Below are 17,018 nucleotides of genomic sequence, written 5' to 3'. Positions count from 1 at the left end.
ATTATCTTAAATTCTTAAATTCAGTTTTCTGTAACACATAGGATTTTTCATAATCTGAAGCAGGTCTGTGAATTTCTTGTACTTTCCTAGACAGAGTTTGGTATCAGTGTATTACCAGCGTTCATAAAAAGAATGTCTTCTTTTTCAGTGTTTGTGCTTTTAAACTTTAGAGCAATTTAAATAACAAATGAAATATTACGTTCCTGTTGGCTTTTTAAACCATCGTAGCTTAGGACATCTTTGAGGAGTACTTTGTTTATGAATTGCATGGCCACTCAGGCTTTCTATATCTATCTGAATGCTTTCTGGTAATTTGATTTTCCTGGAGTACAGTCCCTTTTATCCTGATTCTCAGATTCCTTTGTGGCTGACCAGGTAAGACCATAGCCTGTGACATCAAGTGCCTGGGTTCACGTGCTACTTCCCCACTTCCTAGGGATGTGTTGGGGAGAAAGTGCTTTTCTGCCCATAAACTTTGGGCTTGACATTTTTAAAAGCATAGTTATACAAAGTACTAAAGTTCTTCTCCTTTTTTTTTTTTTAAGAAAGTACCGAAGTTCTTAATCACCTAGTAGGGTGACTAGAACTCAGTGAGTGCTTGTCAATATCAACTACTACTATATAATCTACTATTCTTATTTGCTTTCATTTGTATACACGTCTCTTCTCCTTCGTAACATTGTGGACTTGTGTGTTCTTCACTTTTCTTTTTTTCTTTTTATCTAGAGTGCTTAGGCCTGTGTGTAGTTTCCTGTTGTGTTTGGGCAGGTGAATGTGAGGAAGCAAGGGGGAGAGTCAAGGAAGTGGACTTATGTGCCCAGGAGTTGTAGTGGTTGACAGTAGAGATTAAGCTGGATACAGAGGGGATTGAGGGTATCCAAGAGGTGATCGAGTTTGAAAACATGGTGGGAGCAACAGTGGGCTCGTGGTCTTGACAGAGTTTGAACAGTATTGGAACTGAGATACTCAACCGGAGTAAATTGGAAACATAAGGGTGCTGGTCCGAGGTTGAAATGTGTGAAAATGGTTTCAGTGATGGATGTGAACTTAGATTATTTGGAAATTTTCCTTATGGGAAATAGTCAATTCCTCAGTAATAAAAGATGATGCCTCGCACATACTACGTAAGCTATAGCCAGCCATGTATTTTGAAAGAGAGGGTGGCCTTGAAATATATTTAAAATAATATAATTAAAAGTTATTCTTCCTGAGCTGTCTTCTTGGGAGGATTTCATTTTTACAGAGAAATATATGAATCTAATTTTATGACTTAGAAATACTCAAAATACAGTAACAGATTTTGTGCTAATCTCCCTTTTTGAATCTTTCCATTTCAACAGATTTAGATGCCAAAAACATGTTACCCTCACACCTGCCCCTGAAAAGATCACATAGAAAATCTCATTTAATTTTTTAGATGAGTACTGTTTATTGTGTTTTCCAGGCACACACCTTCTTATTAGCTTATACACCCACGCCTTATTTTTATGACTTTCTCCAGCTCTATAAGGGGAGAAAACAGAGACTAGAGTATTATATTTAAGTCTACAGTTTGATAACCTTTGTCCCTTGTGAATTCGAGCTTTGTATTATGGAAACACATCACATTGACATCTGCAGGATTTGTTTTGATAACTATAATTTCTTGGACACAATATATCACAAGGCTGCTTCTTAACGTCTGTAGCCAAAAGCATTTTTCTTTAATGTGTCACTAAAACCGTTATGAAATAAGCAATAGGATTTTGTGTTTAAGGACCCTGTTGCCATTTGCTTCGAGCTATATTTTCCTGTCTTTAAATGTACTACTTCTAACAACATAGCTGTGGTTCACTTAACTGTACTGAATTTGTTTATAAATAGCGAGGCAGATGTCAGCCATAAATTAGATTTAATGCAGGTCACCAAGGCCCCCTTAGGTAAGGAGCTTGCAAGCACTGACTGGAAATTGCATAATGACACAAAGAAAATTGAGATTCAGAGATTCGAACAACTGGTAGGTACAATAATTGTTATTGTTTAAGGGATACAAATGTAAAAACTAAAAAAAAAATAAAAATTATTAACCTTGAGACCAGTTCCCACTTAGGAATTTCAGGAAGGTAGGCATTTATAGGAGTCTTTCTGACTGGGAAAAGAAAACGGTAATCACCCTTGTCCACTCCTGCATCAGATGAAAGTGGAATGGACCCATTAGAGCTAGAACTGCCCTTTCCCTATCCCCACAGTTCTTTGTTCGTACACCCAGATCATTATTATGGATTCTCCATGTGCTGTATTCAGGGAAGGGTTTCCATGTACAGAGAAGGTGATAAAATCTACCTAAAGCATAACTGGGAAAGTAAAATTCAACTTAGGTCTAAGTAATTTATTGAACATCTGTGTTGCCTAGGCGATGTTGACTCATAATGTGTATAATCATATTCCCAAGAAAAGTTCTTCATCTTCTAAGAAAGTAAAGCAGTGTGGGCCAGTGGAAATAAATGGATCCAAAATTCAGCCGATTACTAGCTCTGTAACTGGGCAAGATACTAACTCCTTGTAAGTGATGGCTGCTGACACCTATCAAATACTGGTGTGCTTCTGACACTGTGCTATGAACTCAGATCTCATATTCTCAAAAAACTCTTAGAAGAGTCATTATTCTCATTGTAGGAGGGGATGAAATGAAGGTGCAGAGAGGTGTTGCCCATAACTGGTTAAGAGCTAGAGCCAGAATGTGAACCCAGAAGATCTCCTCCCAGCTACTGTACTATCTGTATTTTGGTCTCACTGTTTTCATCTGCCAAAGGGAATAATTTACAGCACCCTGACAAGTAGACACGGTGGGTACTCTGGCACAGAGTAACCCCCTCCTGAATTCTCACTACCATTATTTTGGCCTTAGATAGCTACCTCTTCTACCAATTGGATTTTTAAAAAAGCCTTATTTAAGTTTATTTGAGAGAGAGAGAATACATGGGATCATGGGGGAGGGGCAGAGGGAGAAGGCGAAGCAGGCTCCCTGCTCGCGGGACTCCATCCCAGGACCTGGGATCATGACCTGAGCCAAAGGCAGACTTAACCGACTGAGCCACCCAGGCACCCCCATTTATCAATTCTTGATGTAGGTAAGGAATGATGCCACTTCATGATTTTGGAAGTCCTTATATTGCATTCGTCGGAAACAGTTCAGAAATGAATTTGTTTTATTTATTGGAAAATTCTCTCCCCCTTTCCTGAACCTACCCTTCCTGAAAGAGATTAACTTAAAGACATTTATCACCACCATCACCACCATCAATCACAGTCATTGTCCCATGGTACCCAGAGATTTAGTAAATGATCATAATTTTAAATTCTGTTTCCTATTAGTTGAGAAAGGCAACTATCTCATACACTTTTTTTTTTAATATAGCAAGCTTTTGTAGCCACTTTTATATCAAATACTAGCAGCAAAGAAACAAAAACTTTGAAGTTTGGGGCCTTTGTAATCTAAAATCAGATAGAAATCAAGCGCTTTTCTGCAATCAGAGAAAATGTCAAAATAATCATAATCCTTTTTGCAAAAAGTTGTTTGGTGTCACTTTTCATGAATACGAGATCTGTCCCTTTAATCACTGGACCATCCTGTTAGGTTTCTGAACCGCACACAATTAACCAAACAAAAGCTTCGCCGGGGATGACTTTCATGAAAGAAGTACTCTCTGATTCTTTTTAGTGGCTATATTTTCAATTTAATTAACTGATTCCTACCTGTGTATTTTTCCCCTTAATAAATGCCATTTTCTTTGCCATTCAGTTGATAAGGATCCTGGCTTCAGAATCACTTTATCATATATGCTAGAAGCCAACTCCTTCCCAATTTGGATATAGAAAATACTGTTTTGTGCATTCTTTTACTTTATGCTGCACAGATTGTACCTAATCTTATTAAATATAAATGGGTTTTTACCCCACTGCTTTTCTGAACATTGTGGAGATTAACGTCATTTAAATTTCCTATACTTATAAATTTTTATTCATTAAGTGCTGCTTTTAAAGTCATTATTAAAATCTCTCGAAGGCTGAGGTAGATTTTAGAACAACTTGACTAGGCATTTCTAGAGAATATCTGAAAACTAGTGTTCTTCAGTTTTTTCTAGCATTTTCTGTGTCCTTATCGTATTGGTAAATGGCCCAAATGCCATTGAAAGGGCTATAAAGCAGTGAACGAGGTGACCTAAGAAGGCAATAAACTCTTTATTAGTGTCAAGACCAAATGAGAATTCACTTAAAGGTCACAAGTTGGAGTTGTTTTATTACATTTTTCATGAGTCAAAATCCTAAGAGGAGCATATTTTATGGCCAGAGAGTAAGTTTGTTTTATAATTTGTCAGGAAAATAAAATTCGTGGCTTGATCCCGTTCTTAGGTAACGCACCTTGGAAGGGTAACTCACCTTAAATTGCTTTGGTTGATACTTCTGCTTTTAACAGTAAATTTCAAAGTAGCACATGTTCATAGTGAGGGCCTATCTGTACCCCGCTAACCCTGCAGCCAGATTCATAATATCCATTATATATAATAATATTTATCCATTAGGTATAAAGCCAAAGGGGCTTGCCATATGTGTAGTTCAAAGCCTGCAGATAAGAAATAAAAAAGTCCAAGACTTCTCAAGCATTTTTTTAATAAATTTTATTTATATTATTTTTATAAATTTTATTTATATTAAACATATAATATATTTTTATCCCCAGGGGTACATGTCTGTGAATTGCCAGGTTTACACATTTCACAGCACTCACTATAGCACATACCCTCCCCAATGTCCATAAGCCCACCCCCCCAACCCCCCTCCCCCCAGCAACCCTCAGTTTGTTTTGTGAGATTAAGAGTCACTTATGTTTTGTCTCCCTCCCAATCCCATCTTGTTTCATTTACTCTTTTTTTTAATCAAGCATCTTACTTGCTTCAGAAGAGATGCAAATCAGTTAACTATGTTAACAGCATTCTTACCATTTACTGTATGCTTTCTTTGGACAGGCCCAGGACTCAGTGTTCATATACAATATTGAAACACTATGAGAAAATGTTCATAGACTCAGCCTCAGTTATTTTGAAACCTGTTTAATTTTTGTTTCAAAACTTTAATTTATAACTGTTTTCTCTCTGAAAAGGAAGTCACTGAAAGGGCAGTGATAAAGCCATGTTTTCATGGGCAGAGCAAAGTGAATTCTGAGATGCAGAGCAGGAAAGTGCGGTACCGTGCCTGCGTTCCTGGTTAAAGTGAAGACCAGCCCTAGGATTCACCGCAAAGATGCCTCTGACACATTTGACGCGAGATGATAGCGGATTCCACTGCTCACTTCTGAGTGGAAAGACACACTGGTATTCCATGTGTCCTTTCCCCTCTCCTCTTAAAACTCCCACTCAGCCCATCCACATTTACTTCTGTTGACAATAATTACCTGAGAAAAGAATATAGTCACTTTTTGCATTTCCTCCTTTCTTTATTCATTCAGTTGTTTTTTTTTTTTTTTAATTGTTCAGTGTTAACCGTGTAAAGGCTTGGTATGAGACAAGGATACAGCTGTGAACAGCAGAGGAAAATCTGCAAAGAATTTAGCCTCTAGTGGGAGGAAACTCAAAATAAGCCCAACAAATAAAATGTTTAATAACCTGGTGAAAAGTGTTACCAAGAAATCAACAGGAAGTAGGAAAATTGCCCTTAACCAAAGAAAAAGTAAACTTGCTCGTATTTCATGGTGGGAGGTAATTTTACAAGTTAGGCTTTATCCTTCCACAGAGACTGGGAGATGGGGTGTTATCTTTTTCGATGGCCACATGTCAACGTGGTGGCCCCCAGGTTATTTTGGGGAGTAGGTATGATGCTTGGTCACCTTACAACTCCTCAGAGTGGGGCGGCGAGATGGGCAGGCCCTGGGGGGCGTCATGATCTGGTTCATGTTTCGGCAACAGAGAAAAACAGGGCCCAACGAGCAAAACAGGAGACAGAGGAGGAGAGAGACAAACTGAAGTAAAACCAGGGGAGAGCTGTGAGCAGGCTAGGGACAAAGCCTCAGAGGACAACAGCCCAAGGGCTACAGATGAATCCAGGCCTAATGACCGCCTGGAGGGGCAAAGAGAAGCACAGAAAAATGTCTGCAGACACAGCTAAAACAGAAATTGGAGCAGTAGGCAGGGCGCTTACTCCCTAGCGCTCCCTGGCCAAGAAGATACTCTTGAGATGTTGCGTAAATAATTAAGCTTCCTAAACTCCTCTGTGGTCTTCAAGCACAGATATGGTGGGTGTCCCATTAATCATGTATGAGGATAAAGGGACTTAGCAAAAGCAGCAATCTTGGCAACTTAATGGAATTTATCCTTGGGACAGCACTCTTCGGTGTAATTATCCACAACTTTCATTTGTATGCAAACCATATAGAGCTGTCACCTCTAAACTGTATAAAATAGAAAAATTTAAGATGACCACTTTTACCCCTTAAAAGAACTTTATACATAATGTACCCCTCCAAAAAGCTGTTTCCTGAAATGATTCCTGTAGGTTCAATTTTTAACTCTCATTGCGTTATAAATAATACTTGAAGAAATTTATTTTCATTAGTGTTTCCCCAAAGTGTCTTCTGTAGACCATTAATTTTTTTTTGCAAGGTTCATATTAACCTTCGCAAGGTTAATAATTAAATGATGAGAGGACGGTTGAGTGATCCAACGTCTGAGGAATGCTGGATTCAAGAGAGTAGAGCAATTTTATTTACTGTAGAACTCCTCAGTGTTATGGTAGGTTGGGCTTCTCCAAGACAGGGTTATGGAATGAAACTTTCTCAAACATATTTTTGACTCTGGATCCCTTTTATTTTTAAGACTCTGTCTCTGTCTTGGAGTTCTGCAGAGACATACAGAAACAATTACTGCATTTGTTGGTTTGAGAGCGTCTTAGATGTGGGTCCGAGAGTAATTCACACCCTCATTTAGAAAGTGTCTTCGGTGGACTGGAGTAGGACTACCGTGCAATGGAGTTCGTTGAAGGCTGAGGTCAGCTGGGGCTGGCATGGAGTAATATGCAAGCCACAGACATCAAGGTCAAGTACTTATCCAAGCTACCAGAGGGCACCCAGCCCTTGGCTGGAGAAATGATCCTTTGGTAGCAAAACTGCTCTGATTTTTTCACAGAAGGCTAGAATGTTTTAAGGTCTCCTCACCAATCAGAGGGAATGTTGGGGCTCTGCCAGTCTGGGGATCCTGGTTCCTGCCATATCAACCCAGCAGCTGTTCTGACAGTTCTCAGGCAGTTCCACATCTACGCAGTAGCTTCATTTTTATGGTTTTTACAGCCTGGCTCCCCTTGAGCGATACAGAAGACTGTTGTGGTCTTCAGAGACACAGCAAGTGGCAATAGTTCTGTAATTTGCTCGGTGTACAAGAGCTCAGATGGTTTGCTGCGGTTTAGAATAAGATATCAAAAATGATTGTTGCTTTTTTTTATCATACTAGACTGCCATATATCCAACATGTTCCTGGCACATCGCACATCCTATGTACTGTACATAATTAAGAGAGTGGCAGTCTGACAGGCCCTTTTTCTACATCTTTCTTGCTTCCTGCATCTGTCATTCTTTTTGAAAAAAGAATTTGCAATATAAATTTAATTTAATATTGACTTATTTAGAAGGGGAATAAAAAAATGATCAGGACTTGGCCTGGAGGCATAGTTAACATTTTTCCTTTATATTGCCAAGCGGAGCAGACTCATTGCTCTCTATAGGTTTCCGTTTAGGATGGCCCAGTGGGGACAGCATTCTTCCTGTCACTTTGGGGGGACTAGAATTAAGAATTACTATGAAACTAGAGATATCTTGTCAACCTGGCAGTTAGAAGAGAAAGTGGTACATTTAAAAGGAGATTGTCGGTCTCCTGTCTCTGTAGAATTAGGCGTTGGTGTCCATCATTTCCGGCTTCAGGGACTGATCCCAGGTGCTGGGCCAGTCCTCAGGACGCCGCATCCTAGCTCACACCCTCTGCCAGCGCTGGATCTTTGGTACCCCTCCAGCTCTTAAGCACATTTCCAGGAGAAACTGCAATAGACATTTTACTCAGCACTTCATAGTAACTCTGAACAATGTCTTAATTCCTAACGGACGCCTACGAGGCAATGTACGTTTCCCCTGCACGCTATTGACTGGCGTAGATCTACGAGGACTCAGGAAACGCTGGAAAAATTCAACCAAAACCTGATCATTTTCAAGGAGATGTTTTTAAAACAACTGGAAACTGGACCCTGGGTTTCTTGACTCCATTGCTCCTTCTATTGTATCATGATTCTTTGGAATGAAGGAACAACAGCAAAAGGAATGGCCTCTCCTTGTCAAATTTCAATTCTTTGGGGCTTTTTAAAAAACATTTAGTAGCATTTATGTTAAAATATATTTTACCTTAAAACTTTCTGCACGAGTGAGAAGAGCTGTATATTTCTTCACATCCAGTCATTTATTATTCATGAAATCAGGACACAAATAGACTGTCAGAATATAGCCCAAGGGCTGAATTTAGACGAAGGGGCTTGCTGTTACCGCGTGAAGTGCTGTAAGAAATTGAAATCATAGTAGTGGGAGGGGGTAGATCTATAGCTCTTCCCAAGGAAATGTTCCCCAAGTTGCACAAAGCATTAATCATCATGTTCATTTCTGTTTTCAAAGCTCCGGGCATTATTTTGGATTTCTTTGTTCTCTGTTGAGTGGTCAGCTTATACTCTGGCTGTGTGTATTGTGCTGTGGATTACAAATCTTTACTGAATTCCCATGAGATGCCTCTGTAAAATGCTTTGGGTATCGCTGAACACTTTTGTGTTATTTGGGGGAAAGTATAAATCTATAGGCCTTTTCTTAAGATGGCTTCTTAAGACCGTAAAAAGTGGATATCCCCAAGTAACTTTCAACATTTAGAAATGTTAAGTGAGTGTGGGGTAACTTGGCCACCTGAAGGCCTGGAGGAGTTAACTCAACTTGTTAAATATTCAGCATTTAGGATACTATATCCACTGTTGAATTAGGATGCATCTCTTTGCCAGGAAATTATTCCTGTTCTAACAAGGTGTCGCTAGCTATATCTGCTTTGAAACACAGCTCTTGCCTTTTAGCACATTCCACAGTGCCCCTCCTAGATCAAGCACCCACTAAGGAAAGACAGAAAACAAAGGCTATTTGAGGGAAACAAAAATTGCTGATTGTCTCTTCGGATGAGGAAGTTCGGTCAGTGGGGGGTTTGGAGAAGATATAATGTTAATCATTTAACCCAGTTTCTTAGGAGGCTGCTGGATTCATTAGAGAAATGTCAGCCAACAAAATCCTGAGGATAATTTGTAAGTAGAATCTGGGACATGCACAGTGTCCCACTAGCTGAGCCCAGGAGATCTTCAGTGGGTAACATGGTAACTTTCTGCACTTGACTGGAAACACCAGCTTCCATCATTTTCTGCTCAGTCTTAGTGCTAATTCTTATTCCCACAACTCACTAGTATTTACTCAACTTGCAAATTATAATACTGGTTGCATGACTAAATCATTATGTTGGTTGGTTGGTTGGTTGGTTGGTTGGTTGGTTTGATGTCTTCAGCATTCAAATATTAACATGTTTTCTGATTACTGAGGAAATGCTACTGTTCACAACCTTAAATATTTATTTTTAATATATGTTTATGCATATACTAAGTGATACATTATTTTATGTAATTATGAATTATATATAAATTATATATTGTTTTATATGAATATAAGTAATATATAAATCATATATAACCTTATATATAATAATATAAATAAATGATATGAATATATTATAGATTTTTTAAAAAGATTTTATTTATTTATTTGATAGAAAGAGATCACAAGTAGGCAGAGAGGCAGGCAGAGAGAGAGAGAGAGGAGGAAGCGGGCTCTCTGCTGAGCAGAGAGACCGACGCAGGGCTCAATCCCAGGACTCTGAGTTCATGACCTGAGCCGAAGGCAGAGGCTTTAACCCACTGAGCCACCCAGGTGCTCCTAGATTTATTTTTTTAAAGATTTTATTTACCTGAGAGAGATCATGAGCAGGGTGAAATGGTATGAATATATTATAGATTTATTTTGTTTTTTAGAAAGATTTTATTTACTTGAGAGAGCACGTGTGCAAAACATAGAGGTAGAGGCAGGGGGAGAAGCAGAGTCCCTGCTGAGTGCAGAGCCCAACACAGGTCTCTATCCCAGGATCCTGAGATCATGACCTGAGCAGAAGACAGGCATTTAACTGACTGAGACACCCAGGTGCTCCAAATATATTAATTATATGTAATAAATACATAAACTATATCATATATTATACATAAATACATAAAATATATAAATATAAATGAATAATATATATCATGTTATAAACATATGTTGTATGATATATGATGTTATGTGGTATATATGATATATGATATGTGATATGTATGGTAGGTATGTCATGTTATATATATGATATATGTTTACACAATTCTATATTAAATATGAATATATAATATGTATATTATCTATAATTAAATGCATTTAAAATTATTATATATCATTTAATATATACCTTGAGGTTAAATACATCTTTACCATTCTTTGGTAGTTTAATAAATGAATGTTCACTTACCCTGATGATCTTGCAGTAAAGTACAAAAACTTGTACACACTATGACTAACAACCAGATTTGGTTCATTTGTCTTAGGAGAACATATTGTCCCAGCTAATAGATGGTGAGCCTATGACAGTTTGAATCTATCTGTAATGTATAATATAATCAACATGTTGGTGTTTTGGTGTATGGAGTTTGGGAATAGGTTCATGTATTTTCTAGTCTTTTAATATAAGTATCTTTTTGTGTTCTGAATTCCCTGTCTGAGACCTATAAAAGTGATTATGTTAAAATTTCCAAAGTCCTGAGTTCAGTGATTTTTGCCTTTAAAATATTACTAAAATAACCTTCTAAATTCTAGGATTAGGCCATTCAGTTGTCTTGTTGAAAAACCCTTGTGTTCAGAATACTGTATATAGGATGGAAACTCGGGCCACATCCTCTTATAGGTATGTCCCTTTGTGGCTCCTGACAAATGATTATGGAGACAAAGAGTCTTACAATCATCTCTCCAACATCAACTGCCCATTGTGACATGTTTCTACTTAGCATGTTTTGCCAGAAAAATTATTTTACTAGTGGGATGTACCATCTTCTTACTCAGTAACACAATATTTAAAAGTAAAATCTCCCTAAACATGTTTCTCAGTATTTAAAAATGTACAGTTTCAGTAAGCCACATTTTAGTATTTTATTTAAAAACATACTTGTCAATAAATGTATAACTACATACATTCTACAAATTTCCATACAACAAATATAAAAAGAAGGAACATTTGGAACAAAAGAAAATAAATATTAGAATCCAGCTAATTCCAGAAACAATAGTAATCTGCTATTTTCTTTCATCTAGTACTACTTAGAAGAAATCATTAGCTGTAGAAAATGTCCTGGTCAGACACCAGCCCTTCTGGCTACTACCAAGTTCCCAGTTTGGATGTCCTGGGAGCATCACGGTTTACACTGGTTTCAGCCCTGTCTGCTCTGCCTCCAGCAGCAGCTGCTACGCCTACAGCTTGAAGTCAGACATTCTCCATGTGTGGTTCATGTATGAATTTTAGAGAATTTTGGAGAATCCCCTAACCTTTCTTTCAGGTTCTTGTTTCTATGGCTTTCATTGATGCGTTAAGAACTAATGTTTTAATCAATGGTTTTCTTCCCAGTGTAGGTGTAACACTCTCACAAGAAAAAGAATAATACTAGCTAACAGCTGTTAAGCACGAGCTATTTGTCATTATGCCTTTAAGACTTTGGTTGGAATTAACTTGGTTTTCCTCACAGTAGTCATATGCAGCGAACACCCCATTTTATAGATGAGAAAATGATGGTAAGAAAGCTTAAGAAATTGCCCAAGCTCATACATCTGGCAAAGGTTAGAGCTGCAGGTGATTACATTTTTATTTTTTATTTTTTATTTTTATTCTTAGACCTGTGGTTTAAACCCAAAGACTCCTATGCAAAGCCTATACCATCAGCCATGAAGCTAAACTTCCTGAAAATATAGCTTGTTCTACAGAATTTACTTTTTCCCTGTGGTCTTCCCCGTCATCTCCCAGATTACAAACCCTGCAACTGAGTTGTAGTTTGTGAGTTATTTTGGCCATGATTCAGAATTATATACCAAATTTTTATTGAACCGGCTTTTTAAACAGTAAAATTAATCCCCAAAATCCATTTTTTCCCTTTCAAACCTATTTTATATTGAGCAGAGCCTAAGTAAGTTTTAACTACGAGAACTCTGTCACCCCCTGCTGGACTAGGGAAAACCACCCATCTAGTCACTCAGTGCCATCTAGGGGACCATTCTCGCTCGGGAATTCTGGCAAAACATGCAAAGTAGAAACATGTCACAATGGGTAGTTGAGGTTGGAGAGAAAATTGTGAGACCCTTTGACAAATATTTTAGCTCAAAACAAGTGTCCTGTACTAAGTGTTGAATGAGGGGATGTGAACTGAAAGTGGCTGCCATTGGCTCACCAGTGGCTTTAGGCTTTAGGAGGAAAAAGAAAAGAATAAACATGAGAAAGTAATATTGAATCTTTCATGAGAAGACAGAAAAATGGACTATTAATTTAGCAGTGACTTTAATCATAACTAGAGGAACAGAAGGAATTTCTCCCCCAGCCAGAAAGGTACAATATGGCTCCATAGCCTCTCCTCTTGGAAAAGAAGGCCAAACATAAAATCTGAAAATGCGGTTATAGGACTTGACTTCAAACGTTTAGCACAAAATAATAGTATGGGTTTAGGTAAGCTGGTTAGACATTTAAACTTATCTCTAAATGGAAATAAGCCTCTTTTACCTATATATCTGGTGTTCATGAAGACCAAAGAAAATTTCCTCTTGACAACTCTCAGACAAGCTAAGATTTGAATGCGCTTTTGTATACTGTTATAATGTTACACCGTCACCTTCTCCAAGAAAACAGAAAGTCACAGAACTGATCATGCTTTTGGACGTGTGCAAGGAGAGCTGGGAAAGTGGTTGTCGGGATACTTGGATTTCAGTCCCAGTTCTTTACGACCCGAGCTGAACTTAGCATGTCAGTTCAATTTTCCGGTTCTCAATTTCCTCTTCTGTACCGTTAAGTGAGTCAGATAAGGTGACCTCTGATATGTATTCCTTTTCTATGAATTAGATATTATGTAATGAGGAGGAGAAAATGTTATTCACCAGAACTAGTATATTTGCTGGTATTTAGTCATTTAATAAGTATTTATCAGCTGCCTACTCTTTGTTTAAGGTTAGAAAAATGATAAGACAGACAAAACCCAGACCTGAGAGTACATTCTAGATGGGGAGACAGATAACAGACATGGAAGCAAATGGGCAGGCATGTCATTTCAGGTAGTAATATGTGCCATGGACAAAAATAAGGCCGGATAAGAGATTGGAAAGAGAACGAGGATCACACAGACATTTTCCCATGACGTGTTCAAGGAAGACTTCCCTACAATGGTCGCACTTGAGCGACTGAATCAAGCCAGTAGATGACGAGATTCAGGCAGATGGAGCTACAGGTCTAGCTGCAGGACAGCGAGATGGCTGGTGTGGCTCAGGAGGGGTGAGGAAGGAGTCGTTGGAGACATGGATTGGAGGGGGGCTGTCCTGTGTAGGTGCAGGATCCATTTCAAGTAAACTTTTGTGTGTGGAGTGAGAAAGAAGTTGAGGTTCACTTCTTACATAAAGATATGCAGCTGTTCTAACACGATATCTTAAGTGGTCTGTCCTACTCTTTGAAATATGTAAGCGCTTTAAAAAAATCAGTCATCCGTGTGTGGGTCCTTGTATAGACCCTCCATTCTGCCTACTTGATCTCTGTGTCTATGTGAAAACCACTCTGTCTTAATGATTTAGAGTTTGATTTACAGTTAAGTCCTGAAAACTGGATAATGTAAGTCCTCCAACATTCTTCTTTTCAAAATAGCTCTGGCTTTTCTTAATCTTCTCTAACCACCGGGGTTAAAGCCTCCTTCTCTGCTAGCTTTGTTCTCCTGTTGACCTCGCACAGAGCATGCTGTACCAGCCCTGGAAAACCTAACTTTGCCGCGGCTACAACTGTCCGTCTTCTCTTCGGAGGGCATAATGCTCAGAAGAGTCAATCAGTAGTGCTTGGGGGACTCTAACTTTAACCACATCCTCACTGCTATTTTGCATTCTTTTGATTCATGTTGTAGTGATTTCCTTGCATACTCCCCACAGCACGTGCTCCAAAGCTGAAATGCTCTTAATGCTTCAACTAACCATTCTCACCCAGTTCTTCTTAGATGACTTTGCCCAGTGCATATCCTTTGTTAATCTTTTATTTCCTTAAAATGTCTTCCCTTCTAAGTAACCTCCCACCACTAATGTGCTGAATTTTACTCCTCAATTATCCTCTCTTGTTTTCTCTGCATTTGCTGGTGTTTTACTGTCTCTGACAGCTCGAGGGGTACCTGCCTCTTGTTCTAGCTGTGCCCCTAGCTGCCAGTACCGAGTGGGCTCCGGGGGCCATCAGCCTGGGGCAGACTTACAGCGCACATGCTGTGTGGCTCTCACTCTGCCCCGTGGCTTCGCTGTTGACATCAAGGCTCTAAATACTGTGGGATCCTGACTGACACTAGATGTTGTGGCAGGTGCTAAAAGCCACCGGTGTAAACCATTTTCCCCCAGTGGGAGGTGGCAGCCAGGGATTAAATGTGTTGCTCTTTTTCTGTCCATGTGGATTGGCTGGAGACAGGTCTTACGGCATCTCCGAAGATGGCTCTGCCAGATCGAGAATATCCTTGCACGTAGCTGTGGTCAGCTCCGTAGCCCGTCTTTGTATTGGCTTTTTTCCCTTCTCCTTCGCTGCCCTTCGTGAGTGTACTTCCTAATAAGTGGGACCACATATGCCTTGGCTTTAAGCCTTGGTTTTTTAAATGACTCACGCTGTTGTAGAACCAGGAAAGGCTTTAGACCGCACACCCTCAAGGGTAGACTTTGAGAGCTGGGTTACTGCCTGGGCGGACGGCAAGAGGGATCCGATTTCTGGTTGTAAACACGTAGTAATTTCTCTTGGCATACAGTAGCCCCGCAGTTACCCAGACTTTCACTTGTGGTTAAGTAGGATGACGTACAGACAGAAGTGGAGATGGTGGGGTTCTCAGGGGCCGCAGAGAGCCCCAGACGGAGGACATGATGTCACACTTAGCATCCCAGCTGCTCAGAAAGAGGTTTGGTGTTTGGGGGGCCTCTTTGGATTTTGCATATAAAATATATCCTATTCCAACCTACTTTTCCAAGCCCTTTCTTGATTTGTTTGGAAGGTCTCCAGTTTTCAGTAGAGTCCAGAGCACAAAGGACTCTTCAGTGTGTTGTTGCTATGTTGTAGGCTTTCCTGACTGTGGAACTGTGTGACCCAGGAGGTGGGCTAGCGCTGTCAGCATCTGTGTTATCCGGGAATGCTGGCTGGCTGGGGTCTGGCGAGCGCCCCTGTAGGAATTCTGCCATGCAGAGGCCTAGTGATGTGGAACACATCCATGGCCTTACTGGAGAAATGTTCTCCAGTTTAAAACTGCCCCTGGCATGATGCTGGTCTTGGTAGCGAATAATTATTGGACCATAGGGTGCCCCGTGCCTGCATGACAGGAACCACCTTCTGTGAGCTGGAAGTGAGTAAATCGACCAGATCTCGAGGTGAGGCAGACACAGCAGCAGTGCACTTTACCATGAAAATATTCAGGAACGAGTCCTAACAGATCCCGACACACAAGGTACTTCAAGGACAGGTGGCACAGACCCGCACATCATGTATCTTTCTTGCCCTGATGCCTTTCTTTCATCCCATACCTGTGGCTTTATGGAAGATTGTCTAAGACCAACTAAAGGAGAAGGAAACAATCCAGGCCTGGTTCTCGGATTCATGAGCAAGATATGTCTGTTCTAGCTAGAAACGTGCTTCTGCCACATTAAGGCACTTATGGTCTCCCTGAAGGACAAGGTAAAGAAGAGTCTTCTCCAGGACCAAAGCCATTTGCCTCAGGATTTGCTTTCTGGGCTAACACAGACTGAGACACTTCCTCGCCACCTTCCATCGCCATCCCCCCCCACCTCCCCCGACGGCTCCACGCTAAAGGGACTTACCCACTCTTTGCAAGTGGCAGGATCTTCCTAACCCTAGGATCGGAGCTGCCAGATGCTATGCTTACAACTCACATTTTGTGCTCTAGTAACTGCAAAACACATACACTTATGCAAATGCAGTCTGGTTAAATGAAGTTCAAAGTCATCTTAAAGGCAAAAAAAAAAAAGGTTGGAAAAGCAAAAACACAGCCTGGGAAGTGAAGGTGTGAGTAGGTGATGTGACTTTGGTCTCGTAGTTAGTACTATTATATTGTAGGATGTGTGTGTGTGTGTGTGTGTGTGTGTGTGTGGTTTTTTGCGTCCTGAGTAGCAGAGCTCCCTCCTCACCTCCAAACCCTTCACCCACCATCTGGTAGCCAAATCATTACTTGATGCCTTCAGGAGACAGCACCCCCAAACGTGCCCCCCATGTACCCGCCTGATCTGCCTTACAATGAAATTACACTTGCCATTCACTGTGCACTGACATCAATCTGCCTAGCAGATCATCATTATTTAAAGCAGTATTTTCTATAGAGAAGAGGTCATGAGAGATGTCCTGGAAAATGAATTTTCATGGTCATATGAGTTTGGGAAATACAATGTAATATGTCTTCCCTTTTGAAAATTCATCAGGAATATTTACATATTAAAGGCTTTAAAAAGAGAGTTAAAAAGCAATGAAGAGACAGTTATCCTTATTCAGTTCAGCAGTTACCAAACTTATGGGCTTATGTGACTCTGTTTTATCATGGTATTAACCACTGGCCCCCCCACGTCCCTCCCCACCCCGGACGTTTTCTTGCTATCT

At 39.9% G+C, this 17,018-nt stretch overlaps 1 protein-coding gene across 1 annotated transcript in view; it reads left to right on the top strand.

The window, feature by feature from the left end:
* Positions 1 to 17,018, top strand: part of DOK6 (docking protein 6) — a 367,977-nt gene that overhangs the window by 148,555 nt on the left and 202,404 nt on the right. The window lies entirely within an intron of this gene.

The sequence above is a fragment of the Lontra canadensis genome, unplaced genomic scaffold, assembly GCF_010015895.1.
Source record: "Lontra canadensis isolate GAN:19392208 unplaced genomic scaffold, GSC_riverotter_1.0 scaffold44, whole genome shotgun sequence".
Lineage (NCBI taxonomy): Eukaryota > Metazoa > Chordata > Mammalia > Carnivora > Mustelidae > Lontra > Lontra canadensis.
This window is presented reverse-complemented; position numbering and strand designations above follow the sequence as displayed.